Source organism: Alosa pseudoharengus, unplaced genomic scaffold, assembly GCF_046254945.1.
Source record: "Alosa pseudoharengus isolate Yale_2024_CS ecotype anadromous, Long Island Sound unplaced genomic scaffold, YU_APseudo_1.1 YU_APseudo_1.1_scf_3, whole genome shotgun sequence".
NCBI classification, from domain to species: Eukaryota; Metazoa; Chordata; class Actinopteri; order Clupeiformes; family Clupeidae; genus Alosa; species Alosa pseudoharengus.
This window is the reverse complement of record NW_027468718.1, coordinates 7,800,292-7,819,851: the sequence shown is the minus strand read 5'-3', so window position 1 is coordinate 7,819,851 and position 19,560 is coordinate 7,800,292. Positions and strand designations below refer to the sequence as shown.

At 40.8% G+C, this 19,560-nt stretch overlaps 1 long non-coding RNA gene across 1 annotated transcript; it reads right to left on the bottom strand.

The window, feature by feature from the left end:
- Window positions 1-1,510: 1,510 nt before the first annotated feature.
- Window positions 1,511-4,846, bottom strand: LOC143099982 (uncharacterized). The gene is made up of 3 exons (XR_012981789.1): window positions 4,752-4,846; window positions 1,888-2,001; window positions 1,511-1,631 (listed from the first exon to the last, which is right to left on the bottom strand). It is a non-coding gene; the product is annotated as an uncharacterized LOC143099982 (long non-coding RNA).
- Between the last annotated feature and the right edge of the window lie 14,714 nt (window positions 4,847-19,560).

Genomic DNA, 19,560 nt, shown 5'->3' with positions numbered 1-19,560 from the left:
CTATCAGACAATTAAGGCTCAAACAAATTTGTAATTTTCAAAATATATTTTTCTTTTATTTAATAAAAACTAAATTAAACAGTAAAATGGGGGATATCATTTCAGTGTTAAGTGTTAAGTAAAATGCATTGAATGGCATTTTGAACTAGAAACATATTTTCGTCATCTTGGATATGGTTAAAGACAATGTGTTAAGAAACAATGCCTATAGTGTTTAGAATGCTTACAAACAATACAACAATACAAACAATGCTTACAACAATACAAACAATGCTTACATTACGAGATTAACACTCAATGCTACCCACACTTAAATGAACGTCAACTTCATGTTTTCCTCCGGCATCTGCGCCATAGCAACAAAAAAAAGTTACTGCTCAGCGTGTGACCGGGCACGGCGGCCACCCCCGCGGTCGCCAGCCAGATTAAACCATCTGATGGTGTGTTGATTTATCTCCATGATTAAACCATCTGATGGTGTGTTGATTTATCTCCATGATTAAACCATCTGATGGTGTGTTGATTTATCTCCATGTCGGTGGCTTTGTCGGTCAAGTGTTAGTGGACTTTGATGTTATATAAGCATACCAATTGCTGTTTTTTATTTGTATTCCCTGGGTGTTTCAACCACCCTTCAAAGTGGTCAACCTCCTCGAGGGAGGCTAGCGGCAAGGAGATCTCCTCCGGCATCTCCACAGCAGGTTCCGCAGCTGCCATTCTGGCCATGATGACACTCATGTTCATGGACAGCTGATTCATCTGCTGCTTCATATTCTCCATTAAAATTAGCATGTGGAGGTCAGCAGCTACAAAAACCAACACTAAATGTAGAGACATTATATGAATTCTAAATGAAGCAAAAGCAGACGACACAAAAAATACTGCATACTTGAATTGAAATATTTTTTTAGAAGCATTGGTTTTAATGTTTCTGAGTGAGTTTCTCAATTTAAAAATGATCCGTATTGGTTTTGTTGATATGGTTCATGTGATTCAACATTGTGCAGTTAAGTCGTTAATGCTATGTCTGCGTAATAATTCACTTACGTGTACAGATGATTAGGTCTTTCCCAGAACGGCTGGGCATGAATATTTCCTTTGCTCTCTCTCTGTAACTAGACAGATCTGTGTAGTTCTGAGAGGAACAAGGAGATTGAAATAACTGCTGAGGAGGAGGTGTAGAAAATGAGGGGGGCCTTGAAGGGGTGACTGGCGGAGGTGGAGGAAATGAGGATGGCTCTAGAGGGGTGACTGGCGGAGGTGGAGGAAATGAGGATGGCTCTAGAGGGGTGACTGGCGGAGGTGGAGGAAATGAGGATGGCTCTAGAGGGGTGAGCAATGGAGGTGGAGGAAATGAGGATGGCTCTAGAGGGGTGAGCAATGGAGATGGAGGAAATGAGGATGGCTCTAGAGGGGTGAGCAATGGAGGTGGAGGAAATGAGGATGGCCCTGGAGGGTGATTAGTGGAGATGGAGAAAATGAGGATGGCCCTGGAGGGTGATTAGTGGAGGGTGATAAAAGGAGGATGGCCCTGGAGGGTGATTAGTGGAGGGTGATAAAAGGAGGATGGCCCTGGAGGGGGTGGGAGTGGAGGTTGGGCAAAGTAGTATGGCCCTGGAGCTGGTTGGTTGCTAAAAAATAAACATAAATCATTAGGAAAGGGTTATAAGGGAAATATTTTAGAGATATATTAGTGACATGAGGAACAGAAGAGTTCTAAAAAAACAGCAATTTAACAGCTTAACAATTGATTTCCACAATCAGACAAATACTGGTTATGGGCAATTCCATGCAAAACTGTCACATCCATAACGCCAATTAAATACCATGGCATTGTGCTGGTGTTATGGATGTGACAGTTTTGCGTGGAATTGCCCTTATATTTACAGTCGTGACGTAGAGGGTCCTGAAGATGGCCGATGTTGACCTGATGGTGATGGTGTTGGTGCCTTCTTGAGTGCAGGCTCTCTGTCACTGTCTTCAGTGTCATCATAATGGTGGCTAATTTTTAGGAGAGAGACACATTTAATTTAGATTGACACTTGACACTTTCACATGAAACACACAAAACTACATAAATCATATCACCTGGCATTTGCACTTTCACACACTAGTACCTCTAACACTGTGGATACTTTTCACTTATACTCCCCTCTTTTGCTATTTATTAAATTACTTACCTGATATTTCTTTCTTTTACCCCATGTACAGACAAGTTGAACATTCAAATGCTAATTCAGTACATGTCTTACATTTAGAGATGCATCGATAAGAGATGCACCGATATGGAATTTTAGGACCGATAACGATAACCGATATTTATTGGTTTGTTGTGGCCGATACCGATACGATAACCGATAATATTACTCTTGAAAAAAAATTGTGAAAAGTGATTTGGGGAAAGCATTTAATAAGCATAATTTTATTGCAGTAATTTTACCTACCACCAAATGATGGACAGAACTCATAGTCCTCAATAGTATGGCAGTCAACAACATAACAGTAGCCTAGCCCTACAGTATGTGTGGCTCCTTTAAGTGAACCTGACGTCAGTGAATTGCGAGTGAGTGGCTAGAGAGTTTGAATCGTTTTCATTTAGGACTAAACGCTCATAAACGACTCAGCTTGGAATAAGCTACAGTATAGCGACCAAATCAGAGTTTGTGAGGGTAACTTAGGTTTAGTTTCAACTGCGGGTAACTGAATAAAGCTGCAACTCCTCAGACTGTATCTTATGTCTGTCCACTCTGTTGCGCACAACCTGCTGCAGCAGAAATGAAAGGAGTTAGCCCCGAAGGTTATAATAACTTATTATGATGACCTGTCTGGAACTGAAGCATGAATGGTTAGCATATTTCTAGGTAATAATACAAAACCCAAGCTAAAGTAATGCAAATATAATACTAAAACACAACTTAGAACTAGGCCTACTTATGTACTCGTCCCACTAACAAGTTTGTTTATTTGTTTCCCCGACCAGCGCGGTAAAGTGCAAACACACCAGCACAAAACGGCTCTAGATAGGGCTGAGCTCCGCTCTGTTAAGGTTAAATGGCGGATCATTCACGAGAGGATTTTGAGATGCACAGATTCCCAAATGAACGCATATCCACAGATTTTGTTAGAGTGGTGAAATACATTCACACCACTGACATTATATTGAGGAAAAAGTATAGCCAACCAAGCTCAAGTATAGCCAACCAAGCTCAGTGTAGCCAGATGGACCTTACGTAGGCCTAAATTAGGACTTTAAAAAATATCGGCGCAAATTATCGGCCAGAATTCTGTTATCGGACCGATAATAATATTTTCATTTTTTCACTTATCGGCTTATAATATATCGGCCGCCGATATATCGTGCATCCCTAGCACCGATAGATCGGCTGGTGACCGGAATCGGCCGATTTTCACGTGATCGGCCATGACCGGCGACTGGCCGGTCAGTCTGAGACATGCCAATTTTATGCCGGTCAAATGCACTCGCACGCCGCAATTGTAACAACACCCAGCTGAGTTTGCAAAGTTTGAAGAAGCTAGCAACCAACACTCAGGGCTGGATGTAGGGCTACAAAGAAAGCGCTAATAGGCTACTGAGTTTTTCTATGCAGCAAACGCTGTGCTTTGCCATTGGCCTACTGCGTGGAATTTACTAAGCTGTCACTTTAGGCTACATAAACATCGCTCATCACCGCCCATCACTGCCGCTGCATGCCCACAGCTGAACCACAAGCGCTGCTGAAAGGAGATAACCGATTGCGAAATTAAAAATAATCAAAGTTTAGCGATCATAGGCTACATAATAAGATGTCAACAAGCAGCGACATACAGTAGCCCTAGTAGTTCTACTCCACTTAAAAAAAAAATACTCGAACTATTTACTGCACGTAGACTAGGGTTATGCCTTAAAATACCCTAGTCTAGCAGATTGAGAAGTGGATGTCGTGAAAGTGAACAAACGATAGCCTATTAGAAAGGCAAACAAACGTTAAAGTTGCTTTTAGTAGCCTACAATCAAGAAAATTGATGCTCTGAATACTGAATCAGCCGTCTCTGAAAGTTTATATAGCCTAATTGATGCATTTAACCGGAATTTGGATTTAATTTTTCACCGCAAAACAGACGTGCACTGTTTTCATATATGGTGGAGCACCTAATCGCTATTAGCACTTCTCCCCTGTGTTTGTGTGATAGCCTAGGCTACTACCACTTTTCCCTCGCCCTCCCATAAATTCATCAATGCATATGAAAATATGTTACATGGTAGCATGTTCAAATGTAGGCCTATCATGAAAATTGTTCTTATATCTTTAGTTGGATATTGGATGTGAGAAGAATAAAATGGGTGTTCCATAACTTAATTTAATCCATAATTTGATACTGCAGCTGAAGTTAGACTTGAAGAAGAATCTGTCTGCTCACCGGTTCCATTTTTTTTAACAGCCATTTCATTATTGATAAGTTGATTACATGTCTATATTAACATGTTCTATCAAAGAAAAGATAGAAAATAACTATTTGTGTGTGTGCTGTAAAATGGTTAGAAGAAATTAAATCAGAATCGGCCAAAATCGGTATCGGCAGGTCAAACTCTATGAAAAATCGGAAATCGGTATCGGCCCAGAAAATTGCAATCGGTGCATCTCTTGTGCATACTTACATTAGTATTTCTATGTACGTGACAAATAAAATCCTTGTATCCTCGTATTATATCTATTTAAACCTGACAAATATCATAAACATGATTCTCTTACATAGGTTTAGGCTTCCTTTTGCCTCGACCAACTCCCACATTTTCATCATCGGAGTCGCATGTCAGTGATTGCTTCATGCCTTGCCAGGCAGACAGGAAGTCACCTAAAAGAACATTTACATAGGTAAATCACCGGCATTAATCTTGACTCAAGATAAACTTGTTAAACAAAATAGTTACTGCTGGCTATTGGGAGACACAGTACAAGGCAATAATAACAACTAGGTGACTCAAAAATGTATACCATAAGTTTTCAGCAATCGCACAGGATGCTTTGACCAGTTTAGGCCTGGGACCTCTGCGAACTTCTCCGCTTTAGTGATCCTTTCGTCACTGGTATAATTTGGCCATAAAGCAATGCCGTCTTTACAGTGGGCATCGCTTTCAAATGACCACTTCATTCGCGCATTACGCGGCGTGAAGCTGCGTGAAGCTTTAGTACCACTTTCAGCCACTGTGCGTCGCTCTGCCACTGTACATCGCTCTGCCTGCCGTCCCTTCTGAAGCAGGATCTACCATTAAACATAATTGTTGCCGAGAGTAATCCCAGCCTACGAATTCAATAACAAAATAAATCATGCATAATTAAACATTACCTCGATTTAGGCTACTTGGGTATGGCTTAAGGTTTGACTACACGGTGGCAGGGGCGCAGGAGGCACGAATTACTTACCTGATATTTCTTTCTTTTACCCCATGTACAGACAAGTTGAACATTCAAATGCTAAAAAAAAACCTTATAGGTACGCTAAATAAATAATAACATATAGGATTTGCGCTAACTGTAAAACTCCCAATTAACAGCATCACATCACTAACCACAGCCATCTACAGTACTGTAAAGTGCGCCACATACTCGACGCACCCGACCAGTAGCGCGACAATGTGATGTCACAGAAGCGCCGTAACCATTTATACTCGCGCGTGGTGGTCGCGACACTAGTTGCAATATTCTCCTGAACAGAGGTGTCGCTGTTGTGAAAAGACTTACGTTAACTACTTACACAGCAGAAGAAGCTGCAGTAAGAAACACCAGTAGCTAGCCTCTGTCACTCCCCGATGTGAGTCGCTACCCGATGTGAGTCACGCATGCTCAGATTGATAGGTTTTACGGCATAACGCCAAGGGATCTGACTGAAATCCATAAAATAATTAACTTTTCTGTTTCAAAAACGTTTTAGCTATCTAAGATTGTTTGATTGCTAACGTTAGCAAACGCCATTCAAGTGACAGCCTTTGTTGTGCTTGATTGCTTACTTACTTGCCAGCAGTGAACAAACTTCGTTATAGGTAAATTTTTATTGATATTACAGAAGTCTCTCACTAGCAGACTACTTCAGCCTCTAATCTAGAACTGACATTAGAGATCATGCCGTGAAAATGTTACGCTAAATAATACATTACTGCTGTGTAGGCTAATGTCATTATTCGGTGGCTAACAGCACTGGTAGTCGCAAAGTAGCAAAGTGACGCATGCGCGACTCACATCCGGTAGCGACTCACATCGGGGAGTGACAGCTTCTGTGATGGTACTTCAGACTTTGGTTGATACTATTCACAACTACCATCATCATTATCATGTAGTTTACAAGGTGTGGGCACAGGTAGATAGATAGATAGATAGATAGATAGATGGATATATAGATAGGTACTTTAGTCATCCCGAGGGAAATTTTAATAATTTAAACAGTTTAGTTAGCTGGCTAGCTAGCTAGCAGCTGGCTGAGTTTGAGTAATTTCCTGAAGTGGAGAGATTTTGTTCAGGCCTTAATAGATATCCTTTGTTTGAAAATAAATTGTTTCTATTCTTTCCTCTTATTTCCATGTGTTGCAACTCTCACTGGTAACTTTGTTAACTTATCCAGCAAACTATTAAAAATTCACGACTGTAACAAAACACTGCAACTCGCTTGCCCTCAAACTAGTCCATCTTCCTGTTTCCGCCTTGTCGCGCTCGTCTGAAAAAAAATGAGTGGTGCGCTACCGTGTGCTACACGGCCAAAACCCTGGCGCGCCAGAGAGAACTACGTCATTTTGACGTCACGTTGTCGCGCTACCGGTCGGGTGCGTCAGGTATGTAGAAGCCATAAGACTGCACAATCTCATATTCACTCTGTTGGATATCTGAAGCCAGTTTGTCTACTAACAATCATAAAATAATCCAGGCTACTTGCTTAGCAAATCATTTATCGTCATCTTAAATCACATATCGTCATGGGAACCTGCCTTTATTTGTCCTGCTATAAATAGAATCAATCCCGGACATAATTTGAGGATTTATGGTAGCCTAGTGCTCAACTCCTCCTGCTAAACATGATGTTAGCTGTTATGTTTATGATAACAAACACAACTAGCCTACTTATCAACTCGTTTTCACTAGCCTAACTATAAAATACAAGTCTATCAACGTTTTTGTTCTAAGGCATTTATTTCAAACATAATTTCAAGACACAAATTGGATACTTCAGTTACCTTGGTGCATAAATCCCAGTGAGTAGGCTACCACACCCCAGAGTTATGGGCCTAGCGTTCTTATGCGTTCAGTGTGGGGTATAAACAAGCTGAGAATTTAGCGGTGTCACGTCTGCCTGTCACAGACGTGGGGAGCTCTTTGAAGCTTGGGATAATGTGATACAGTCACTACAATAACAGTATTTTATTTTACTTCAATTTTTTTTCAATTTTATAAATGCTTTGTTTAAATGCTGTTGGAACAAATAGTTGATTATAAAGGCAACTTTCTGTTGCAATTTTCTGTGTGTTCTGGACTGGTAACTTGTTAAGCCAACACTTGTTAAGTTCTAACATTGCATAAATATTAACTGCAAACACACAGTGGAGAGTTGATTTGGTTTATACCAGACAATTTAAGTAGGCCTAATTGGCTATGTGATCATGTAGTCTATGTTTGGATCATAGGCATGATGATTCATTCATGGCTTCATAAAATATCAACATCCCATGTTGCTTTTTTCTACCATTAGCCCAAGTAGTGACCAGTATTCTACCATTGGCCCAAGTAGTGAAAACAATTGTTTGAAAACAATCAATGGTATTATCTTAATATTCTGGCAAGTTTAAAATATGATGGTCAAAAGTGGGCCAGAGGTGGCAATCCGATATCAGGAAATCTGATCTCACTATGGGTTTGTGTTCACAATTTGGTCCCCCTCACTTTCAAAATATCTCCTGCGCCTCTGCACGGTGGTAACGAAAATCGAAATTTGCTGTCTACGTTATTGTCAGTGTTGGGGTTAAAGCAACTACGCAAATCAAAACAGTGGTGTGATAATTGAGCCAGTAGAGAAATAACTGTTCAGAATTCACCTGTAGCCTTGGGTAGGCTTCTGCAGAAAACAATGTTGTTGCCGATTTAATACTATCTGGCGACGTTTTTAACAGGCTACGCAATAGAGGCTTAAACAACTATGACCCACGTTTTGGTTTCGTAAATTAATTTGCCCTACTTCTTGACTGCAATGTAGTCAATTGACTGCTTGACATGTCATTTTTATTTTTCTGTACAATAAACAAATACATCTGCTTTATGCCGCAGAATTACATTCATATTTGGCTGACTGCAGACGCGCCACTTCCCTCCCCATATTCCAAGATTAAGATAGTAGCCTATACAAAAAGCACTTCATACTATCATAAAAAAATATTTAAAAAGAATAGCTATTTGCAATTTGACAAAACACTGGTCCTCATTTTGCGAATGCGAGGACGATATGAGTCTGTTGCATTTAGTTAGATGTCCGAGTCACGCATAATGTTTGAAAACCACTGGCTCGTAATCACAATAATTTAACACACGACAGTTGGATAGCCTACTTCATCATGTCCCCATGCCTACATTTTTGTGAGTAGCACAGAGATTGTTAAAAACAATAAAGTATGGCTCTCCGTTTGGGACATCGAAAACTTATTTTTAATAGACTACCGTCGAAGATGCTGACTTGCAAAAGCCTCGGGATAACACGTTATCTCCACTATCATCAGTCATGCCCCTTGATCAAAGTGGGGAATGAAATAAAAGTTTGAGAACCACTGGCTTAACAAGTTACCTGCAGTCCAGAACACAGAATCTGTTGCAATATTCTGATGATCGGCGATGATATCGGCAAATGTTTGTTTTCCAAAGTAAGAATTTCACTTCACCATGCACCTTCGACAATACCTGGCCTACCTGGTATCATTACAAACATTATTCTGTGTCCTAAAACTGGCATATTTTATGGCATTGTGTCATGTAAGTTCGTTGCAAAATCTAGAGAAATGTGTGAGGTGGTCAGCGGGGGACAATTGAGACACACATTGGATTGTGTTATTACTTGAACATTCCACACTATCCACAGCTGTGGTAGGCCTATCAGGGGCAGGAGGATTACTGTCAGCGCAGGCTTTATATAAAATTCTTCAACAGAAGGCCTCGAATGTTGTCTTGTTTGTGGAGCGCTTTGCTTCGCTTCTGTAATCTCGGCTTCATTGAAAATGAGGGCTTCCCTCAATGACCCTCCGAGAATAAATAAAGGTTGAATGAATGCAGGCTTGCCCAAAATAAAGGCATGTGGTTTGCGCAGCCTACAGTAAATAACAGACCCGCCAGAATGTGCGTTATGATGCTTTTTTACGAGCAAGATGTTTTTGGTACCCTACGCACACTGCATGTTCTCAAATAACAATGATCATCAGTAATATTAGACCATTAATTTGGGTAAATGGGCAAGCGTGACCACCTTGATTGGCTGATGATTGTAACGCGGGCATGATTCCAAACACCTCCCTTATGATGATGAGTGACAGGTGACAGGTCTCAGAATGCATGCGCTACACAAGGACGGAAGATGATGAATAACTGGGGCCGTAGGCTATTCACAAAGGCTTTTATCTTACTACTAGGAGTAGGCTACTCCTAAATCGCACTTAAAGATTTTAGCTTGGAGTTTTCTCTTTAAAGTTATTCACAAAGTCTTTCAGACAACTCCTAAACTAGGAGTGAGTCTTCGTGGCTATGGATGACATCATTACTCATGCGCGAGCTTGACTGAAGTAACCACCTTGATTGGCTGACGATTGTAACGCGGGAATTCCAAACACCTCTCTTCCGATGATGACTGACAGGTGACAGGTCGGAGAATGCGTGCGCTACACAAGTAGTGCGAAGGACGGAAGATGATTAATAACTGAATAAAAAGGCCTAGCCTAAATGAATAAAGAGTAAGGCAAAACAAATAGCCTAGTAGCCTAATGAAACATAGGCCTATGGATTGATGCAGTAGCCTACCTTTGCAACATTATTAAATGAATCTGTCACCATATCCCTAGGCTACGTTTGCAAAGAGGAGAACATTTTAATTTGATTCACAATAAAACGTTACATTTCATTTACATGTTAACAATGAGTAGTTTTGGTTGTTGTTGGTGGCGTTATTGCATCCCTTTTATGAATGCAAAATTGTTCCCTCGCGATTGGAAGCTCCTGTTGCACATAGGCTACACATTTCAAAACATCGCAACGTAAAATGCCACAAAAAGCTGTTTATGAATAGGTCTTAGTGAGTTAGGAGTCCTCTCGACTTAAGCTGTCCCAGACTTAGGTGCTACTTCTAGGTCTAAAATGCTTCGTGAATTACTTTTCGTGAAAAAATTAAGAGCCCTAAAGTTAGGAGTGACACGCCCATTATTTTTAGGAGTTGCTCCTAAATTCGCCAGTTGGCATGGGCGGATTATGAACTTTCGGGCCCCTGGGCCCAGATGTATTAAGGGCCCCCCACTTATTGTCGTATATGTGGGAGGGGGGGTTTGGGGTCCTCCCCCAGAACATTTTTAATTTGGTCATCCTAGGCCCTGCGTGTCTATTGGAAATTTGGACATGCGAAAAAAAAAATTAAAAAATCTGACTAAACCTATATGACCGCGGAAAAAGAAAAAAGTTTAGTCAGATTTTTTTTTTTCTTTTTCCATGCAAAGGCTTGGGCTTCAGGGCCCCCTGACCCCTTGGGCCCGGTAAGCCCGTGCAGTAATCCATCCCTGCCAGTTAGGAGCTACTTTTTGCCTTAAAATTCTTTGTGAATACGGCCCCTGAATAAAAAGGCCTAACCTAAATGAATCAAGGCAAAACAAATAGCCTAGTAGCCTAATGAAACATAGGATTGATTTAGTATCTTTGTAACATTATTAAATTATTCTGTTACTATGCCTACGTTTGCAAAAGAGAACATTTTAATTTGATTCACAATAATGTTACATTTAATTTACATGTTGACAAAGATTAGCCTAGTTTTGGTTGTTATTGGCGGCGTTATTGCATGTTAGTTATGCCTACAATGCAAAATTGCTTCCTCGCGATTGGAAGCTCCTGTAGCTGCATAGGATTTCAAAACACGGCAAAATTCCGCAGGTTTGTGATATAGGTCTGTGAGTAAGGAGTCCTCTTGACTTCTTAAGCTGTCAGAGGTGGGAAGGTGTGATTTTTGGGGGGCAGGGCTGGATTAACTGGGCACAAATGTCTGATGGCCCCCCTTCCCCCCAGCCAACGTGAATCAGGTGGTTAGTTAATAGGCCTATCGTGAAGATTTTTCCTGCCATCTAAGGCACGAGCGCATGTGTGAGGCCAAGCCTCACCAAGTAGCTCGTTTGTTTACAACTAACATTCCATTTAATTAAACTGCTTTATAGGCTATGCGAAATAGTTTTCAACATTTTGAATATTAGTGTCGGGTGAATTGAAATGTTCTCAAAGTAGCCTTATGGCTGAAAGCTGCTTGGGATCCCCCCCGTCAAGCAATTGTTTCAAAAGGAGTAATTTTGGCTTTGTCAGAACTGAAGAGCTGTGGACGGCACGGCACAGTATGCCCAATGAAAATAAATTAACGCAACACAACACAGACCCCGCTTCTCTCGCGTCAGTCACTGACATGAACGAAACACAGAACCCGCTTCTCTCACGGCAGTCACTGAAAGTAACCTAGAATAAATGCATGGGGAAAAACACTTCCCCATGACAAAGACATCGTAAAACACTGAAAGTTAATATTTTGTCACTAGCAACATACATCTGTCCTTTGTCAAATGTATTATGTTCCAAATAGCCTATGCATAATTCTGCTTCAGTTGAACAAATACATTTGCTTATTTCACAGAAAAATATAAATAGCCAGTTAGGGTCTACAGTGCAGAGTTGGTAAGTTATGGTAGGCCAACTTGCAGTGAACATACAAACAGGGGAAATTATTTATCTTGCAGCTGAGTAGCCTCAGGTGCGCACGTAGACATAAGGCTGAACATGCAAGCGCCAATCGTGCGCTCACGACAATCACGCCGTTAAACTTAAATAGGTTAACATCACTCTAAGTTCGCCTTCAAGCAAGGAAAACGATGATTTGAAGACATCTGTTTCGTTGGAAGGTCAAGGGGTAGCAACAGGGCAACACAGAGACAGGCCCGATGGCAGGGCTGTTATGAGAGTATTAAAATATGGGATATTCTACGGGAAAACATTAAAACGGCAAGACAGCGGGGGAAAGTTAAATACGTGATAAACATGGAAAAAGTTGGCATGCATTGTTTCGGTCCCCGTGCACAGGGATTATTTGTCATATTATTAATCACATATGATTATTTGTGAAATTGTGCAAACAGGCGCAACACATTTGAAAAGGAAGGGCTGGTAGCATTCAAGCTCACGGGAAAGATTGATTTAGTTATCACAAAGTGTGTGGCTGTGGCGTGGGCGGAACACAGCGACAATTGGCAGGGGATGGTCATGTCTTTTTTAACAATTCTGTCGGAGGGTCATTGAACAATTTCTAGCAGGCAAGAGAGGGTCATGCAACTTCCAACTGAAGCACTCAAAATTCCTCCGGTGGCCCCTTCAATAAATAACGAACAGTCCCTAGATTGCTGCTGGGCTATATGTCTTGGTTCTGTTAACAACTCATTGTCAAACGCATAGCCTATCTCGCGGTTGCATCCATTACAAAAAAACATGCAATGTGAACGTCTGGGATTGGGGAGAGCACTGAATGTTCTACTGAATAAGCACGAAGTCAAACCTTTAAATGAAAAACACTCTTTAATAATCCAAAAAAAAACAAAAACGCTAATGAAGTAAACTTGTGACCATCAAAAATCGTTTATCGCTTGTAACTCCATGATACCAGGACGTAACAGAAGGCATTTGGCTGAGCAACGGAGGTTAATATGCTCCATGTTTTGTCCAAATGATGACTGTCTATCATCGTTGCACTCGGAGAAAACCGGAATGTTTCATTCGTCCCCCGTTTCAATCGTCCCGGTTGTACCTACTCAACACGCAGATAGAACCTTATTATTCTAAGGTAGCGAAAGACCGTTCAGCATGATTCATGCCCAATTAATTCCCCCTGTTAGAAGTGTTCGCCTTTGTAGTTTGGTTTCGTGATAGCCTATGATAAACGGCTTATGGCCAAATATGTGAAAACGTTAAAATACAGTACGTGATAAACCCAGAAAAAGTTGACAGTGATTTTTTCATAATCACTTTGGAGGGTCATAGAAAAATGTATTGCTGGCAAGGGAGAGTCACGTCTTTTTGGACTAATGCTCCCAAAACCCCTCCGGTAGCCCCTTAAATAAATAACGAACAGTCCCTAATGAAGTAAACTTGTGACCATCAAAAATCGTTTATCGCCTGTAACTCCGTGATAACAGGACAAAACAGGAAGGCATTTGGCTGAGCAACGGAGGTTAATATGCTCTATATTTTGTCCAAATGATGTCTGTCTATCATCGTTGCACTCGGAGAAAACCAGAATGTTTAATTTGTCCTGCGTCTCTACGGCTGCAAACGGTATTCACAGTTAACCAAATATTTCTTTATTAGGGCAGGGCAGGCATATTTCTGGCTATTACATTATTTCTAAACCAGTCTGCTAAAGTCTGTAGTGAAGTCTGTGTAGGGTTTTCCAGGCTCCATTTCTTTTTACGAGACACCCTGCTCACTTGAGCCATCTACCGGTTGTTTGGGTTGTTGCAGCGTCTCACTGGAAAAATACAAATTAAAGTCGCGTGATACCGCGTGATCCCGCGCGCGGACCGCGAGTGAAGCTGGCCAAGTCGAAGCACTGCCCACTGTATACCAGGACTCGGGCACCACAGACACAGACTTTTTCGCATCAAAAAATTGAACAACACAGAACATTTTTTGAGAGAAAGAGAGAGAGAGAGAGAAAACAATATTAGCCATTTACCGTGCCTAAAAAAAGCAATCTTCAGCCCCTTGAAAATAATCAGGTTTCAAATATGAATGGTAAATAACTTTTATAAACACTATACTGCTGGTGTGTCTGGTGTGCATGCATTTTCATTAACAAAATACATTTGACTGGTGTCATGAAAGTGTACTTACATGTACATAAAAATTGATGTAACGTAGAAGATGATGCTTAAGAAACTACATCTAACCACAACTAACAGACTATCACCTGTAATATCACCCTACCCAAAAATACTTAAAAACTAGAATTTATCAAACAACTGATCAAACAACTGATCCTTCAAAAACAGCAAACTACTTTAAACTACACAACACTAAACTAAATTGCAAACTACTTCACAGGATGTAGAACTGGTATGGATGCAAAACCTCTTCTGTGGGGAAGTAGTAAACATTTATATGCAACTGCAGACACTTTGGCATACATGTATTGTTCCGATATTTGAGAGACACTGTAGATATTCAGAATGTCTGAGCTGAATGGGTATGTAAAGAAGATGGACTTATCAGAAAACCTTTTATAAACTAAATAAATGTCATCATGACACTCAACAATGTTGTAGATCTTGCAAATGTCATCAGCAATGGCAAATACATTGTTTCCTGTTGAAACCATTTGGCTGTACTGCCCTTTAACCTTTTTAGAAGCAAGGTCATTTGGAACTGGTCCAACAAAGTGGGGCTTTTTCAAACAGACTGATATTCTATCAGTGATTTGATGAGTATTTTGCTCAGACAATCGACGTAACATTTGGGCGAGGGGGCGTTGGGGTTTTCTGACAAGTCTTTTGAGTTTTTGTAAGTGGTTCTCTTATGGAAAGGCTGATATGTTGTCGAGACAACCATGGTGTCCGACATCTTGTGCTAAATGTACAAGTGAATGAACATTGTACACAATTGCGTCTCTGCCATATATTTCTCCGAAATGTGTAACAAACATATGGAGCAACCTTTCGGCATACTGCCAGTGCACAAGGTTGGGCTTACTAAAATGGCAATGCTGGAAAACAGCAGCATGACATTTTTGTAAATATTAGTGTCCAAATATGAAGGCAGAATTACAGGTCCAATGTACAGCAAAAACATCCTAAATTCTGTTGTCTTCCACCTGTCAATGTCCCTCAATGTCCTTGGTTTTCTCACAAATTCCAACGGAATATAACGGCGCAAACCTGTTAAACTGTCAGACATTCGGTCAACAATTGAAGCAGGTAAACGGAATCTGAGAGCTCCTCTAAGCCAAATGTTCAGAAGCTTCCTAACAACACCTAAACAAACAGAATGCATATAATCTCCCGGAAACTGAGATACCATCCCTACGTTCAACCCCTGGAAAGGGTTAGGGCCCTGGTGATGCTCTTCATTATGTTTTTGGGCAAATGATTCATCTGTCCTGAGTGGGCAAGAGACTAAGGGAAAGGTCATTCTGCCAGATAGATACTCTCCTTTCTGGGAACATTTATCACATCCGAAATATCCATTGTGACTCTTAATTTTTTTTATAAAAGCCCGGGCAGGGGTATCACAAATGACAGAATCTAACTTAACAAAAATCCTTTTGCCCTCAAAGTCGATTCCACTCTCCAACTCTTTCAACTCAGAAGCAAAGTCTTCCAAAAAGACTTCTGCTGGCTTTGGTTTTTGTGGTCCACAAAACAATGCAATGACAACAGGTTCTTTAATTGGAAAACTTATTAAACATCCTAAAATTGGCCACACCTGAATCCCGCTACTCTTGAATAAGGGCAATCCATCGATATTGACTTGGAGTTTTAGTGTGCAGCCATCTGCAAATGACTCAAATGCCTGTCGTAGCCTCTGCTTAAAGGAGGACAGGATGCCAATATAGTAATAGAGTCCTTGACATTTTGTTTCTATGCTATACGTGATTCTGGTCTTAAGGAGGGTTCTAGCATCCTTTGGCAGGTCAGGGTGATGGAGTCTCAGCAGGCCAAGAAGAGCCACGAGGGAAACTCCAAAAGTTAACGCCCAGTTACGTAGATTATCACCAAGGTTACAAGACTGATCTGTTTCATCATCAGAATCTTGGTCTGAGTAAGACTCCTCCTCAGATCCAGGCATATCCATCCTAAAGGACTGCTCGTGCAATGTGTCCTCCTCTCCAATGTCCTCCTCTATCATCTGTTCATTTCCAATCTCCTCTCTCTCCTCCATGTCACCCTGCATATTCTCCAATACTGTCTCTACTACTCTTTCCCTACATCCAGGATGTCCTTCCACTACATTTTCCCCACTACTAAACTGGGAAGCAAAACTTTAGCTCTGCATATCCCTAATTTGTTGAAGCCGTCTCTGAACTTCTCTACACGCTCTCCATCTAATGGCGGCCCCATAGAGTGTTTCTCTTGAATCCAACCCTCGCAAGCTGTTAAAATTTGCAGGGGAAAAAATCCTTAATTGAATGTATGCGTGTGTGGAGACCATGGGCCTGTACTACGAAGGGAGCTTAACCTACCCAGATGTAACCCAGGGTTACTTTGTTAAACCGGGGTTGACAAAACCTGGTTATCTTTAGTGGTGTTAATCGGTACTACGACGCTGATTATGAAGTTGATTTGTTGAGCCGGGGTTAACCTCATTGGAGTTTGTGCGCGTTCACATAAAAGGGGCGGGTTGCAGCGCAAATCACCACTTTCAGTGATGACGCGTTCACCTTATTTTACGCATGAGGAATGCACAATTATTATGACAACTTATGAGGAATTAAAACCCACTCTATGACAAAAATCAAATAGCCTACGTCGGCAGTGAACAAAGCAAGGCAAGGCTGTTGGCAACGTATTGCAGATCGGGTAGCCAAAATGCCTAAAAGTAAAATTTTATGTCCACATGTTCTTCAAATACGGAGGATTAATAGCTTGCGGAATGTATTTAATGAGTTTAAATAATTAAATTGCTTATTTATTTTGAGTTCATAGAAATGCCTACAGATGCAGCACAATTTAGAAGTGGGCATATAGATTACAGTAATAAGGATAATTGAATGTTTAAGTAGCCCCATTGACTGATTTAGTGTATGCCTAATCCTGTGAACATTTCAGATGCAACACCATTGCCAAACGCACATGGCAGCAGGTGAAAATAAAACACAAACACATTATTCAGAATAGTGGTTTATATAGTCATAGCTTGTAGGCTATTAATATTTATTAATTATGAAAACATGTAGGCCTATGCTTATAGCCTTCACTTGGCCTCTGTTTTACAGCTAACAAGAAAAAGGTGTCTTTGAACACTACTGTAAGGCACCAGAGTGTTTTACAGTAGCAAAGGAGTTGGCCATCGCAAATAATAGTGGAAGGCCGATTGTGGAAGGGGTTGAGGGAGGCATTCGGTTGGATTCTGGTGCTGTGGAAATGTGTAGCCTTTATGTGCAGGGTACAGTAATATGACATTCAATTCAATACGTTTGTTAAAATTATTTTAATTTATTAGGCCTACTATATGTCCGATTTATTCTTGCTCAGATGTTCAGCATACTGTAGGCCTATGTCCGATTTATTTTCGGACAAACAGTAGGCTATTCTTGCTCAGATGTTCAGCATCACCAATGGAATACATGAATGTCCACGTACGGGCATTGCTATCCCTGATAGCACAGGGGCGTTGAATCCATGTTGAATCAACCTCCGCCGCTTCAAACAAACGTGGATTCAACGCCCCTCAACGCCCCTTTGCTATCTGGGATGAGACGTCTTCCTAGATCATCTGACAAAGATAACGAATTCCCTCGGCTGACAATCTATATCTTCATAGAGAATATCGTCCGGGTAGGCTATATATATTTTCTGGCGGTCTCTAAAACCCCTCGCCCTGCGAAGAGAGTCCCTCACGATTTGCGCTCCAATGTCGTATGGATCATCCAGGTACGCCGACATGTCTCGGGAGAAATTGTTAGTGAAGGGGTGGTACTTATAAAGGGTGTGGTTAACGGAAACCTCGGGTTAACTAAGAACATAACCTGCTCGGAGCAGGTTTGAGATGCAGCGTAAATTGCCATGGCAGCATACCTCGGTTAAAACCTATCCACCTTTCGTAGTACGGGTTAATCGGGAAGTTACGCCACACGTGATCAAGTTACTCTCGAAGTTACCCAGATAAGCCAGAAACCCCGCTTCGTAGTACAGGCCCCTTGTGTCAAGTGCAAAAACATTAAAAATAACAGACAACTTACATTGCAGTTTGCAAAGGGGGCAGGACCCGGACAAAACCTAAAGGGCAGTACAGAGAAATGAGAGACATATTAATTTTTATCTACACAAAAGATTCACCTCTTAGATCCTGTTACCACATACAGTCATGGATGGAAGTATTGGCACCCCTCAGGAAATTTTGGTTTTAAGTAAAATTCATACACTTATGGAGTTTTTTTTTTTTGATAAAACAAACAAACACAGCAATTGATTCCCCCAAATTCAACACGAAATACCATCAAAATGCCGTGGGAAGTGAATACTGCAATCAAAAGTATTGGCACCTCCTCACAACAAGTCTGTAGTTGTACTGATAAAATACGTTCCTATTCTTTGATTCACTTATATTTTTCACATCTGTCCATGTAATTTCCTTCTTGTTTCCATGCAGAATAATCAGGTTATTTACCACAGGTATTGAAAAATATTTCCATCTCAACCTTGGTAAACAGTGACACCTACTGTCAGTAATCTGTATACTGATTATTCTGCTCTGCCTGCTTCCATATCTGCTCTGCCTGCTATTATATTTGAAATATGACAGCATGCAGAGCAGAATAATCAGGTTATTTACCACAGGTATTGGAAAAAATATTTTCATCTCAACCTTGGTAAACACTAACACCTACTGTCACTAATCTGTATAGTGTAGTTAAGGGTATGTGGATTAGTGTGAAGTTGTCAAGAACAAGGGTCATATGTGACCCGGAAGCACTTCTCAACGTGATAGTGAAGCTGCCAGCTCGTACAGACAGAAAGAAAAAGCAAAATACATCCGTACTTCACCCGGAAGTAATTCCTTTGTTATTGTTGTAAGGCGCTTGTCAAACAGCGTCCACCGCTGTGTACCGTAGCACATGCACGTTCATGAGTTAATGCCTGGTGCTTTAGATAATATACTTATAGATAGATAGATAGATAGATAGATAGATAGATACTTTATTGATCCCCAGGGGAAGTTCAAGAATTATTGCGGTAATAGGTTCATAGCATGTTGATGCTGAAGAATATATGTATAATACAGTGACACTTTGGATATGGCACTGACATCAGAACTTGTTAATGTTTGGACGTGGGAAGTAATGCTAATTTATTTATTATTGTTGCAAAGCGCTAGCCGTAGCTAGCAGCGGTCACCAATGTCGATCTAGCACATCATTGCACGTTACCTGTTCATGTGTAGTTAATGACAAATAGTGCTTTAGATAATACAACTATTGCAGTAATAGGTTCATGGTATTTAATTTGTAGACTACATGTACACTGCAGACGTCCGAACTAGTTAGTGTATCTGGATAGATAGATAGATAGATAGATAGATAGATAGATACTTTATT